This window comes from Acinonyx jubatus, chromosome B3 (assembly GCF_027475565.1).
Source record: "Acinonyx jubatus isolate Ajub_Pintada_27869175 chromosome B3, VMU_Ajub_asm_v1.0, whole genome shotgun sequence".
NCBI classification, from domain to species: domain Eukaryota; kingdom Metazoa; phylum Chordata; class Mammalia; order Carnivora; family Felidae; genus Acinonyx; species Acinonyx jubatus.
In genome coordinates this window covers 25,996,075-26,011,012 of record NC_069386.1, presented here as the reverse complement: position 1 = coordinate 26,011,012, position 14,938 = coordinate 25,996,075, and the positions used below count along the sequence as shown (strand labels likewise).

The 14,938-nt window shown below is 36.0% G+C and overlaps 1 protein-coding gene across 2 annotated transcripts in view; it reads right to left on the bottom strand.

Annotated features, from left to right (window-relative positions):
* GABRG3 (gamma-aminobutyric acid type A receptor subunit gamma3) overlaps positions 1 to 14,938 on the bottom strand; it is a 686,498-nt gene that overhangs the window by 405,280 nt on the left and 266,280 nt on the right. The gene's annotated exons all lie outside the window — the stretch shown is intronic.

Sequence of the window (14,938 nt, the reverse complement as noted above, 5' to 3'; positions counted from 1 at the left end):
AGTTTATTTATTTATTTTGAGAGAGACAGAGACAACCCAAGTGGGGGAGAGGCTGGGAGTGAGGGGGCTCCCAAATAGGCTCCACACCATCAGCACAGAGTCAGACGCAGGGCTCAAACCCACAAAACCAAAGGAAATGAAATGTAGAGCTCATTTTTTTAACCAAATTAATGTGAGTAAATTTTAGTTTCTGTGTAAATTAGGGTCTACTCAGGAAATACCTAACTGGATTTTACCTAGTTAATTAATAATTTGGGTAGCAACAACCTGTCTTAGTCACAAATACTCAAAAACTTAAAAAATGACTATTCTAAGCCCCAAAACAAATGAATGTTGCAGCATCATAGAGATATGTAATTGTCTCCTGTTGACCCCTGTCCCCTCCTGTCCTTACAAGAAAACCCTAGCCCAGCTTAAAGAGCAGAATTACCCAGACTCTCTTACAGGTTGGTATAGCCACAAATTTTAGATTTAGCTAAAACGATCGTGTGTTGTGTATAACTTCTGTAAGTGCTTCTCACATGTTTATTCATTTTTGCTGGCTGAAATGCTAGAGTAGCAGTTTGTCCAGGCAAGCCATCCATCATGTGCCTAAAAGAGGAAAGCAATCCAGGACAGAGAAAAGCCAAGAAGGAGGAGCCTGAGTTTCTGATGACTTTATGAAGCCACTGTATTAGTTCTTAACTGTCTACCTGCAGACACCTTCTGGGAGAATAATCTCTTATATGGCTGAGCCATTTCTGCAGAGTTTGCATTACTATTTGTCAAGCTCAATTTCTAAGTGATATACGAGGCTACAGATGTAATATTAAATCTACTTTTAGTTCTTGTGGAAAGTGGACCTTTTATGAGGAAAAACTAAAACAAAACAATTCAAAATTTGTTATGCCATTCACTTTAGAGAAGGGACATATCAATAGGCAAAATATGGTGTGCCTTGACTGGTCACCTTGGAAAGACAGATGTTCAACTGAATTTAGAATGCTCATGGACTGCTAGCTGTGTACCGGGACAGTAGTCAATGTGACTAGAATCAAATAGTGCATGAACAAGAACATTCAAATGGGAATTTTAAAAGTGAGATTTTAGATGCAGCATCCAAACATTCTCAATTACAACACAGTCCTAACTGCCACCAAATACCCAGTATGCATGTTAAATTGGAGAGTGTGCTGGAAACCATAAAGTCCCACATGCTACTCTAGGAGGTATGGCATTCAGACACAGAAATAGTGTACTTCCTAAACAAGTCAGCCCATTCTTTTACCCAAGTGTTGCTAAATGTCTTAATTTGACCAAGGAGGGTGGTAAGTATATAAGAAGAAACAAAGGACATAATGCTGTCACAAACTTTCATTCTATGCAATAGAATAGGATTTTCCATTCACTACATTCTATTTGCTGACACAAAAGCCTCTGAAGAAATAACTTGTAGGAGTGCCTGGGTGGCTCAGTCAGTTGAGCGTCGGACTTCGGCTCAGGTCATGATCTCACAGCTTGTGAGTTCAAGCTCCGATTCAGGCTCTGTGCTGACAGCTCAGAGCTTGGAGCCTGCTTCAGATTCTGTGTCTTCCTCTCTCTTTGCCCCTCCTCTGCTAGTTCTCTGTCTCTTTCTCAAAAATAAATAAACATTAGAAAAAAATTAAAAAAGAAAGAAATGGCTTGTTGTGACTTCAGGTATCTTAAAATACACACAAAGTCTTTGATCTTGAAAAGACATTAAAAAGCACAATTCATATTTGCTTCTCTAGGAAGATGAAACCAATAATTTTGTGTGTATTAAAACTGTTATCCTCACACTGTTCCCTATTGATACTGGGGATATCAGGAGTTACCTGGGGTTGCGGGAAGGGAGGCAGAGATTGATGGACGTGGAAGGATTTACTTTTGCCCCAACTTTAGTAAGAGCATCTCTTCCTTTTATCAGGATTCCATATAAAATTGTATTTGATGAAAAGCTTCAACACCTAAAATAAGTGAAAAAAAACAAAGAAACAAACACCACTAACCTGAACATTTAAAGTGATATAAAAAGTCACCTAACCATGTTCAGAATAATAAAAGAATAAAAGAATAATAAAAGAATAATTAACTCAGGATTCAACTTGAAATTATCTGTTACCTTAATGCCTTTAAATAGGCATTTTGTTGTTCTTTTTTAGTACAACTTAGTCATAATTCCCACCTACTTTTTAAAATATTAAGAACTTTGTCAGGTATGTTAATTTTTTTTTTTTTTATTATTTAGGAGTGCCTGGGAGGCTCAGTCAGTTGAGCATCCGACTTTGGCTTAGGTCATGATCTCACAGCTTGTGGGTTTGAGTCCTACATTGGGCTTTGTACTGACAGCTCAGAGCCTGAAACCTGCTTCAGAGCCTGTGTCTCCCTCTCCCTCTGCCCCTCCCCTACTGATGTTCTGTCTTTCTCTCTCTCAAAAATGAATAAAAATTTAAACAAATTTTAAAGAAATTGTCTATTTAGATAATCCAGAAGGAAGCAAAAATATGTAATTATTCTTGTGTACAGTTTTTCAAATGGTATATTCTTATTTATTTTTTTTATTTTTAAGTTTATTTATTTAGTTTGAGAGAGAGAGAGTGGGAGAGTGAGAGAGGGTCAGGAAGAGAGGGAGAGAGAATTCCAAGCAGTTTCCACTCTGTCAGTGTGGAGCCCACTGCGGGGCTTGATCCCACAACAGTGAGATCATGACCTAAGCCAAAATCAAGAGTCGGCCATTCTGCCGACTGAGCCTCCCAGGTGCCCCTCGGAGGGTGTAAGATTTTTAATGTATTAACTAATTATGAAGTAATTTCTACAAGTCATGCAAATCGTCATGTATGGAAATCATCACCTGCAGAACTCAATGTCCTACCTCATCAGGAAACAAGTTCCTAACATCTATAACTTCCCAGGTCTCTGACCAAGGATTTCTCAGCATCTGTGTGTGTGCTGCCTTGTTCTTTGCTCTAATAGCCTTGCTGGCTGCTTTTACCACCTTGATAGCAAGATAATTAGCTGTGTCTATTTCATTTTCTAAAAGTATAAAATGATTTTACACATAACAAAATGTAGGGGGCTCAGAAAGAAAGTCAAAGATGACAAAAATCGTAGAGCAAGTGGGAAACCTCAGTGAATTTGTATGAGGTTTCCATTCTAAGTTTTAAATTCCAGAAAAAAATACTAAGTAATTGATAGCACTAATTCATTAGGAGTTCTCATAGAAGTTTCAAAACATCAATACAAAATGATTGAATTTAACATCAAGGATGTAACTAATCATTGTTAGTATTATAATAAGGATATAGTAATTTATGATTATACAATTAGCTGAAAGTCTAAGCATACAAATTAATATTACCTTGTAATGTTAAGAGAGCTTAAATAATTGCTGTCAAAGCTTGGGGCAATTTAACTTAATATAAGAGCAATTTATGAATAACTAAAGATTACCATTTTGTTACAAAGATATATGAGGAAATATTTTTAGATAACCTGTAGAAACAAATATATTTACACAGATGGGGAAAATGTTCAACTTAGGCAAAAAATTTATTAATAAAAGATATGATTTGGGGCCTCTGGGTGGCTCAGTCAGTTAAGCGACTGACCTCAGCTCAAGTCATGATCTCCGGTTCGTGAGTTCAAGCCCCACGTCAGGCTCTGTGCAGACAGCTCAGAGCCTGGAGCCTGCTTCGGATTCTGTGTCACCCCCTCTCTCTGCCCCTCCCTCACTCATACTCTGTCTCTCTTTCATTCTCAAAAATAAATATATATTAAAAATACTTAAAAATAAAATAAATAAAAAAGATTTCTGAAAAATTTCACTTCATGGAATTTTATAGGTATTTATTACTTAAACAAATCCCATGAATTCTGTATTAGAAAAAGAAATATGTAAAATTAGCCTATCAAATTCATGTACATCTTTTTATTTAAAAGGTGAAAATATTTAGCTGTACAAGGCTAGAAAAAATAAAGGTCATCTTAAACTGTATACTAGTTTTATTTCTAAAAAGCTTACACTCTTTTTGAAAGAAACAATATTTTACAAATATCCTCCTAAATTCTGAATTTTAATTTTTATTAGTTTGTTAATTTGACTATTAGGATATTAACAATCATGACAAATTCAGAAGCATTTGAAACAATCTTAACCCATCCAAGTTAGTTTAGCACAGTAGTGATGCTGACTATTCTTTGAAACTTCAGATGAATTAACCCATATTTGTTGATCACCTTCTAAATATAGAGAATTTTACTTGCTTCTCTTATAGGGAACAACTCTTGAAGTGATTAAAAAATTCAAAAATTCCCAACTCTTTTACAAATGAGAAAGAGAAGGGAAACATACATAGCACAAATAAATATTATTTAGTTCTATTACATGTCATACACAAAGGTTGGGGCTTTAATCTATGTTTATTTTCCCCTTTTTCTGCTCATATTGCAGATTAAGGAGGAAGTAAAGAAATGGTAAAATAATACTCATCCAGATCTCTGTAACTTTACAAATATTATTTCATGTCTTTCCATGTTGTTGCCCTAATGTGAAATAAATGTAGTGATGGATACTATTCTCTAATGTCTTTCTCAGACAATTCTGAGCAGGAAGGAGTGGGTGGAAGCTGCTTTGCTCCTCTTGCCAATGGGTGTTTTGAGGATCCGTGTTAAAGAACACTGTCTTTCCCAGCTTTTATTAATTTAAACACATTAAACAAATGTAATTTTTGTCACTGCTTCTTCATGAAGCATAAATTCTTCCATTTCTAAGGTCTCATTTATCACATATATAATAAGGAACAAAAACAAAGAAAAAAAGTGGCAAATCCACCATGCATGCTGTCTATTAGGCATGGAACCCTAGGATGATCTATCATATTATGTGTAAGACAGAGGACCAGGTGCTTCACCTCCTAAGTGCAGAATTGACGATACAGGATCTGAGTTAACTCTTCTTCTATCATTTCCACCCTTCCTTCCTTCCCTCAGATATAATAATAATGTTCCACTGTTCACTAGGACCATGAACAGTCTATGAACAACGGGTATAAATAAAAACTAAATATACACAGACCCACATAATTCACCTACTCCTCACAGAGGTCCTCTATATTAGATGCATTGTTAGTCTCCCTTTACAGAGGAACAGTCTACCTGTTGTACTGAAAAATCAGTTGACTGGACAATGGCATGTCTTAGTCTGTTCAGGCTGTTGTAATAAAATACCATGGACAGAGTGGCCTATGAACAACAGAAATTTATTTCTTTCAGTTCTGGAGCCTGTAAGTCTCAGATCAGAGCACCAGCCTGGTTGGGTTCTGGTGACAGCCCTCTCCCTGGTTTGCAGACCAGGTTTGCAGACCTGGTTTGCCGCCTTCTCATTGTATCCTTACATAGCTTTTTATCAGCATGTGTATGTGGAAAGAGGGAGTTACCTATCTCCTGTAAGGTCACCAGTCCTATCAGATTACAACATCCCATTTTATCACCTTATTTAACCTAACTACTCTTAATGGCCCTATCTCCAAATATAGTCAATGGTAGGTTAGAGCTTCAACACAGGAATTTGGAAGGGACACAATTTAGTCCACAGCGCACCTCCTCTGGTAACATGAAAACATCACCTAGACATCAAATAGTCCTCAGATGGACTGACCTCATTCATGGAGCTCTGATTACATTGGAGGCCTCACTGGAATTTTTTTTTTTTTTCTGAGATGTTTGCATGCATTCTGGATATGTCCTACATACAAGACTCCCAGCAGGGTTTCCTGAGTCTCTGCCATGGTTCTCTAAAAATGTGCTGCAATGCCATTCTTCAAGTGACCAAATAACAATGGCTAAGAGCTGAGAAAGGGTTGTGTTTGTTCGTCTGAGTGTAGCTGCTTTATGTTCAGTCCTGCAATTAAGAAGTTGTCATTGTTACTGTCAGCATTGCCACCATTTACTTCCCATTTATTTTTACAGATTCAATTTCATCTGACTGTATCATTAACATTCAGGAATTATGTCAGTTTATATATCTTTCTAATAACCTAGAAAGATCATTCAATTCAGCAATCATCCAACCTAATATTTGCTGAGTAGCTTTGACATGCTAGTTGTGTTAAACCTGTTAGATAAATAACAAAGGTACTTGATCCACTGTCAGCTTTTACTGGATTTATAATTTTAGTGGGAAGATGTGATAGAAAACCCAGAAAGAAAAAATACCCTTTGCAAAGGCAAGGTTCTTTCATTCTCCCATTGGTAGCAATTACTAATAAGGGGAGAGGAGTAGGAGAGACACAGTGCACCCCTTTGGCGGCAAAATAGGGTAGGAATTAATTGCCAGTCCCTGAGGGTCCTAGCAGATCCCAGAAACCATGAGTTAGGGAATCATGTACTGTAGCCATTAATGTCTTAGGAAGTTCTGAAATAATCATTTGATTTAAAACCATTTGTCTACCTTATTTTATGAATATAGTATTTTTTAAAGTTTGTTTCTTTTGAGAGAGAGAGTGAGAGAGAGTATCCCAAGCAGTCTTCATGCTGACAGCACAGAGCCCAATGCATGGCTCAAACTCATGAACTGTGAGATCATGACCTGAGCTGAAATCAAGAGTTGGATATTTAACCAACTGAGCCATTGAGGCACCCTTGAATATGATAATTATTTGATGAAATGGGTGATAGTATTGTATACATCTCTCAATGAATATTTCAGTTTGAATACATCAAGTGAATTGGTTGGTTTTCACCAAAGAAATAAGTGGGCACAGTCACTGGGATTCATTCAATGATTTTATAAAAGTTTTTTAAGTTAGTTTACATTCAACTTGGTGTGACTAGCAAATCACTGACCAGCTCCCAGGGAGACAGGAAGGTAGGTAATTACCATGCCAAATGCACAGCATGTATGAGCAATAGAACAATGGTAAATCCTAGAGGACTGCCTGGACACTAGTGTGAAGTGGTAACAGGCTATAAAGGATATCAGTTTCTTGAGTTGTTTTAGTAAAAAAAATAAAATAAAATAAAAACTTTGGAAATTCCAACAATCTAAAACATTAAATCCTTGTAATTCTGTGTTAAGATTGAGCTAGGGCCAGGGGGATTTCCCACCTTTTGTAATGCAAAATATCAGCCTCTGAGCTCAGTCTTCTCTTAAATTTCCCCTCCTCACAATGACCTTTTACATCCCTTGTCTCTTATCAACCATTTTCCTGTTAATAGAAGTAATTTGCCAAAAGATAGAGCCCTAACTCATGACCTCTGTATTCCCCTTTGAAAAGAAAGTACAGCTTCAAAGCATTAAGGAAGAGCACAAGAAGAGAAGAAGGCAGATTAATTGCTTTTCAACTAATCCTAATTGTTTGCTGCTAAACATTCTGTTTATCTTTTCACATCAAGAGAAGAGGTGGCTAACTGTGTTATTGTCAAACATGAGAATTCCCAATGCTATCAAAAGAGAGATTGGGAGAGGACATGTCCAAAATAGGAACTCTCCCTGCATGTCTAAATGAGCACCCTGAAATACATACAAAATGGGACCACCTTCCAAATGTTTGGTGAGCTGAAGATAATTTCAGAAGTCAAATACACAGTAGTTGGGGAAGGAGGGCTGAGGAAGGGATTAACCTTCCGTTATATGAAAGGTTTCCGTTGAAAATGAGTTTGTTAGCACTGGATATTGATTTTTTTTTCAGTAAGAATCTTAAATACGATTAATCAAACTTCTGCCCAAGGTACCCCATCCTTTAAAAAAAATAAGAAGTAAAATAGAATTTTAAAATAAAATAAAGTGAAATCCATTCACATGGGTCCTCTTCCTTACTTGCACTCTCTTATTGCTCTGCAGGGTGGTAGGGATCACCAACTCATACCTGAATTTCCCCTAGAGCATGGAAATCTGTGTTCCAAGTGTATCCATGACAGGAATAATTCTCAAAATTGGATAAGCAGGACTCTACTCTGCACTTTCTTACTATACCTCCAGTCTCCTCAAATCCTGTGTTCCTATTTGCATGTAATTCACATTGAGAGAACATCAACTCTACTTCTTACATGATTCTCCTCCACCTTCCTCCTTTCTAAACCTCTAGTACACTTCAAGGAGTTTATGGACTCTCTTGTAGGACTAATACAAACATAAGACACCTTAGGTTAGTACAAGTGACAAAGACTCTCTCCTTGACCAAATTTTATCCACATTCCTCTGAGCTCTCTTCTCCACTGAACCTTGGCCTTCTGTACCTGTCGTATCCTTGCTGGGCCTGCCAAACATAGTTTTAGCAATAACTCTGCCAAGTCATTTTAGCTGGAATCCCCCCACTTTTCCTATCACCTTTGATACCTGATCAAGTTCCTTATCCCTACCCGTAATGTAGAAATCCTTACTTGTCATCAGAAAGAATCCTGTTAGGTCAGTATCTTGAGAATCCCTCTATCCTTGATACTCACCAAGTTCCTCTTAGTAATTTTCCCTCCACTGAACCCCTCATTCTGCACATTGACTATAAACCTCCACTTGTCCCTGATTTGGATTTGAGATCAGTCTCTCTCTCCCATTGCAATGGTCTTGCTATTTTTAACAAGTGCCTGGTGAATAATTTCTCTTTTAACACATCACAAATTGGTCTTTTACACCATGAAATTGTTGCACTGTAATGGTTTCCAACTTAGGTTACCCACTTCTCAGGGTTTGGGGACTTGGGCCAACTGGGGATAGGGTAGAATGAGAGTATTTGAAGAAGGCTCTGGGCCCCTTCATCGCTGCTCTCTTTTATCTTATATTATGATTTTCTGCTGTAGATTTTATTTAAGAAAAAAATACTGAAAATTGCTGCATGAGTTAAGTGATTTATATACCTACTGGTGAATTATGAGAAACTTCTGGAGTATAAATGTATGCTGTTAATTTTTTCCATTGTTAAAATTAATTAAGGGTAATATATGTATATGATAGAAATAAAATAGCGCAAATACAAAGCAAAACATTCATTCTTCTTCCTGGATCTCCATACCCAACTCTTCAATTCTCTCAAGCGTACTAGCCTGTGGTGTCCTTTGTCATGGGTTTCTTAATCTGCCTCCTATGTTATCAAGTAAATTTTGCCAGGGTTTTGAATGGCCTCATATTATATTCATGACTCTAGAATTCAATTTTTTTCAATTTTAAATTATGAATACACTATGCCCTCAAAAGCATTACCTTTCATGCAAACCCTCATAACTACTTCCCAAGTTAACAAGTAGAATGCTATAGGGCCAGGGTGTCTGGGTGGCTCAGTTGGTTAAGTGTCTGACTTTTCATTTTTGGCTTAGGTCATTATCTCACAGTTCGTGAGTTTGAGTCCTGTATCTGGCTCTCACTAACAGTGCAGAGACTGCTTGGGATTCTCTCCTTCTCTCTCTGCCCCTTCCATGCATTCTCTGTCTCAAAATAAATAAACTTAAGAAAAAAAAGAATATTGTAGGGCCACCAAGCCCTTGTGTGTCCAGCCTTCTCCTCTGAAGGCATTCTTTACTTTAAATTTGTGCTAATAGTTCTGTTACATTTCACTGTGGGCTTACTGCCTATCTATGCAGTTCTAAATAACAAAATTTAGTGTTGTATGTTTTACTTAGCAATCAGCCACTTGTGAGGTTGAACATCTTTCAGATTTTTATTGACTATTTACATTTTCTTTTCTGTGAAATACCTGTGAAAGTGCTTTTACCACATTTCTCATGGGTTCTTTGCCCTTTTTCTGTTCTACAGGAATCCAATATACATTATTATTTTGTTTGTTTGTTTAAGCTGGTACAATTTGGCCATTTCATCTACCAACCCCCACTTCTAGCAACTACCAGTCTGTACTTTTTATCTTTGAATTTTTGTGAGTTTTTGTAGCTTACACATATAAGTGAGATCATATAGTATTTTTTTCTGTATGACCTATTTCACTGCATAATGCCCTCAAGTCCCATACGTTTTCACAAATCATGAGATTTTCTTCTTTTGTCATGATGAATAACATTTCATTATATATATATATATATATATATATATATATATATATATATATGACAAAGTTTAGTGCCTATATCTATCATCTATCTATATCTCTATACATCTATCTATCCATCCATCTATCACCTATCTATATAAATTTTCTTTATCCATTCCACAATCAAAACCACAATGAGATACCAATTCACACCCACTGGAATGACTATAATTTTTTTTTTTATAAAGTGGACAATGATAAGTGTTGATCATGATGTAGAGAAGTTGGAATCTTTACACATTGGCTAAGAGGAATGTAAAACAGTGCAGCCTTGTAGAAAACAGTTTGGCAGTTCCTTAATAGGTTAAACAGAGTTGCCATATTGCAAAGCAATTCCTCTTCGAGATATATACCCAAAAGAACTGAAAACAGATACTCAACAAAGTATTTGTTCACAAATATTCAGAGTAGTACACTTTATGATTGTCAAGAAGTGAAAACAATCCTAATGCCCAGCAATGGATGAATGGATACACATGTGGCATTTTCATACATTGGAATATTATTCAGTTTAAAAAGAAATTAACTACTTCTAATCTATGAGCACAAAATATCTTTCAATTTATTTGTGTCCTCTAAATTTTCTTTCATCAATATCTTATAGTTTTTAGTGTACAGGTGTACACCTTTGGTTATATTTATTCCTAGGTATTTTATTCTTTTGCAATTGTAAATGGGATTGTTTTCTTAATTTTTTTGATAATTTGTTATTAGTGTATAAAAAAGCAACAGATTTTTGTATATTGACTTTGTATCCTGAAAATGTACTAAATTTTTTTATTAGTTCTGATAGTTTTTCAGTGAAGTCTTTAGGGTTTTCTATATATAATATCATGCCAGATGCATGACAGTTTTACTTCTTCCTTTCTGACTTAATGCCTCTTATTTCATTTTTTCTGGCTCATTCCTCTGGCTAGGACTTCCAATATTATGCTGAAAGAAAATGTCGAGAGTGGACAACCTTGTCTTATTCCTGATCTTAGAGGAAACTTTTCACCATTTTAGCTTTTAACCATTGAGTATGGCATTAGCTGTGGATTTTTCATATATGGACTGTATTAGGTTGAGGTATATTCCTCCTATACCCACCTTGTTGAGAGTTTTTATCATTAGTGGATGTCGAATGTTGTCAATTTTGGGGGGGGGGCATACATTACGATGATCCTATGATTTTTATCCTTCATTTTATTAATGTGATTCATCACATTGATTGACTTGTGGATATGAAAAATACTTGCATCACTGGAATACATCCCACTTAACCATGGATGTGATCTTTTTAATGTATTATTGAATTTGGTTTGCTAATATTTAATTGAGGATTTTTTTTCATCTATGTTCATTAAGACTATTGGCCTGTAATTTTCTTGTGCTGTCCTTACCTGGTTTTGGCATTAGGGCAATGCTGGCCTTATAAAATAAGTTTGGAAGTTTTCCCTATTCTTCTATTTTTTGAAAGAGTTTGATGAGGATTGGTATTAACTCTTCATTAAATGTTTGGTGGAATTCACCATTGAAGCCATCTGGTCCTAAATTTTTTTTGTCATTGGTGAGTTTTTATATACCTTGATATTAGTACTTTTGGATTACTGTGTAATAAAATAGAAATTCTTCATTCTAATACATCTAATTTTGACAATCAAGTATTTTATGGCTAGTGCTTTCTGTGTCTTATCTGAGAAATCTGCCCAAGAATTCCATAAGTCATTGAGATACTCTCTTTTATTTTATTCTGAAAGGTTTCCATTTTGTCTTTCATGTTTACATCTTTTAGCATAAGGTCTTTTTTATATGGTGTAAAGTAGGGATTCAATTCAATTTATATAAATTAGTGTACATATATGTATGTATATTCACATATAAATTTTAGTAAATAATTGGTAGATAGATATAGATATATAGATATATGGTAAAATGTATATGTACATATGCATAGATGGACTTGAAATATATATACCAATTACTTTTACTTGTTTTATATATTTATCTACATATATTTATATATACACAAACCAGTTATCCAGTAATATTTGTTATAAGTCCATTCATTCTCCATAATATGAAATTCCACCTTTGGTGTGTTTCTAGGACCCACCTATTCAGAGATCTATACATGAGTCCATCTCTGCTCCTTTGGTCTACTTATGTATTTCTACACCAATTCTATACACTAAGTTTTGGTAACAAGTCTTAATAAATGTCAGGGCAAAAGCCACTCAATGATTTTTCCCTATCCAGCAGAGTTTTGACTATTTTCTAGGCTCTGTGAAATTACATGCAAGGTTTAGTGTCAATGTCTATTTAAAAGCCTGCTGAGGAGTGCTTGAGTGCCTCAGTCAGTTAAGCATCTGACTTTGCTTTGGCTCAGGTCATGATCTCATGGTTTGTCAGCTGGAGCCCCACCTCGGGCTCTGTGCTGACAGCTTGGAGCTTGGAGCCTGCTTCAGATTCTGTCTCCATCTCTCTCTGCCCTTCTCTGCTTGTGTTCTTTCTCTCTCTCTCTCTCTCTCTCTCTCTCTCTCTCTCTCTCTCTCTCAAAATTAAAATAAACATTTAAAACATTTTTAAAACTTGCCTGTTGATATTTCCTCATGACTGCAATGTATGTATGTTGGTCGTTGTCATCCATACAATATTAAGTCTAACTATCTATGAAATGCCTCATTTCCTCACTTACTTAGGTATAAGCCTTATTTAAGTCTCAAATTGGTTCTATTATCCTCTGTTAGAATCTGTCACATCTTCTTTAGATTTATTCCCAAATAAATTTAAAATAAATCTATTTTTGATCCAACTGAAAATGTGTCCTGTATAAAATTCCATTTGATGTTTCTTACTGGTAGATAAAAATAAATTAGATTTCCATTACCCTTGTTCATATCTATGAAGCTTGATCTATATGGTTCAATCTATGGTACATTAATTAGCAGGTTAAAGGAAAGTAACCTTTTTAAACTAAAGTAATTGAAAAAAACTATAGCAAAAAATCAGAATGTATGGTAAAAAACTCTAAAAGCTTTATCCTTGAAATGAGACAAGACAAGGATGTCTGCTAACAGTAATCCTCAGTATTGTATTAGACACCCAAGTCAGAGCATTTATGCAAGAAAGAAAATTAGAGTAGAAGACACTAACCATTTTCAGATGATGAAATTTTGTATATTAAAAACTCAAAATAGTCTATAGATTATTTGCATGTAACCTTCATTCTGGTTATTAAAATATATTAAATGTAATTCATAGTTTATAAAAAAGAAAATATTTTCTTTTCATTAGAGTAACACTAATGAATGTAGTAAATAATTTCATTAAATAGAATCACTGATGGATATAAAATATTTTCTAACTGTTAAGTATTAATGTTGTCACTTTATTGAATGGAAAATGGAATGGATCATCCAAATGTATGCCAAAAATATACTGTATAACAAAACAGTCAAAAGTGTAAGCTTAAAGCAAGAACCAAGTACTATTTCTCCTGACTCTTGTGGATTGGCTTTGAAGGTCTGCTGATGAACTCAATATAACACCTGAATTTTGTTTCAGGCTGGTGTACCTGAAGGAGCTGGACATTTCTCTCTGTGTGGTCTTGGTTTTCAAGAAGCTTAGACCAGATTCTTGGCATGGTAGCAGCATTCTAAGAAAGCAGGCTGCCACATACAGCACATATAAAGGCCCTGTCTTGTCAGGGTTACTTAGGACCCAGTGGCCAGTGACCATAGGACCCAGTCCAGAATCAGTGTAGAAGAAACAAGACCTTGGATATATACAGCTGGACTCTTGACAGTTATTTAACATAACAATCAACCACACCCAGTGTGCACTCTGTATGACAGAGTGGATATTTTAAACCATTTTCATTTGAAACTAACAACAGAGTTCTGGCATTCCTGCAGAAATAAAATCAGAGGCACCTGCACTGGTAAATAGACGTTCTGGATTTGCAACAGATTGGTGAGGACTTCCAGAGTGATTTGATCAAGGAACGTTCTGTTTTAGAGCTTCTCTTTAAGAATTAGAATTAGAATTAGAATTAGAATTAGAATTAGAATTAGAATTAGAATTAGAATTAGAATTAGAATTAGGAGGGGCGCCTGGGTGGCTCAGTGGGTTAAGCGTCCGACTTCCGGCTCAGGTCGTGATCTCATAGTCCGTGGGTCCGAGCCCCGCATTGGGCTCTGTGCTGACTGCTCAGAGCCTGGAGCCTGTTTCGGATTCTGTGTCCCCCTCTCTCTCTGACCCTCCCCCATTCATGCTCTGTCTCTCTCTGTCTCAAAGATAAATAAACGTTAAAAAAAAATTTTAAAAAAAATTAGAATTGGAATTAGAATTATTAGAGTTAGAGTTAGAGTTAGAATGTTTGACTTAGAATCTACAGAATCAACCTTGGAGAAAAGTGAGAATTTAAAGATGGTATATAGAGTGCCATGCCAACATGAATTGTGGTTGATAGAGAAGAGAAGCTAAGGAAAATATAATTACAAATACCTTCAAGACTCGTATTTATAGAGTTTTCACAGAGAAAAATGCCCCCGCAGCAGCACCTGCTGGTTAAATATGACTGTGTCATGGTTTTTTCACCTCACTTCCCCAGGCAAGGCACATTCCACCATGCTAGAGAGTAGAGGACAGGAAGCCTAGGGTCACATACTGTGGAGCAGGTCAGGATTTTCCACAAGACCAGTGAGGTGTAACTTTCCATCCTTCACTCCTACTAACCACTTCTGACAGCCTGTATGACTACAGCAGTGTGTCCACACAGGCACATGTTTTATGCAAGTTGTCAGTTTTCTTGAGATGGGGGAAAATTTTATAAGTTGCATGCCTGGCATAACCTGGATCCTACCTCAAATCTAGGATATGTCTTTATGGGCCAATCAAAGCAGAAAAGTGATTCACAACAAATG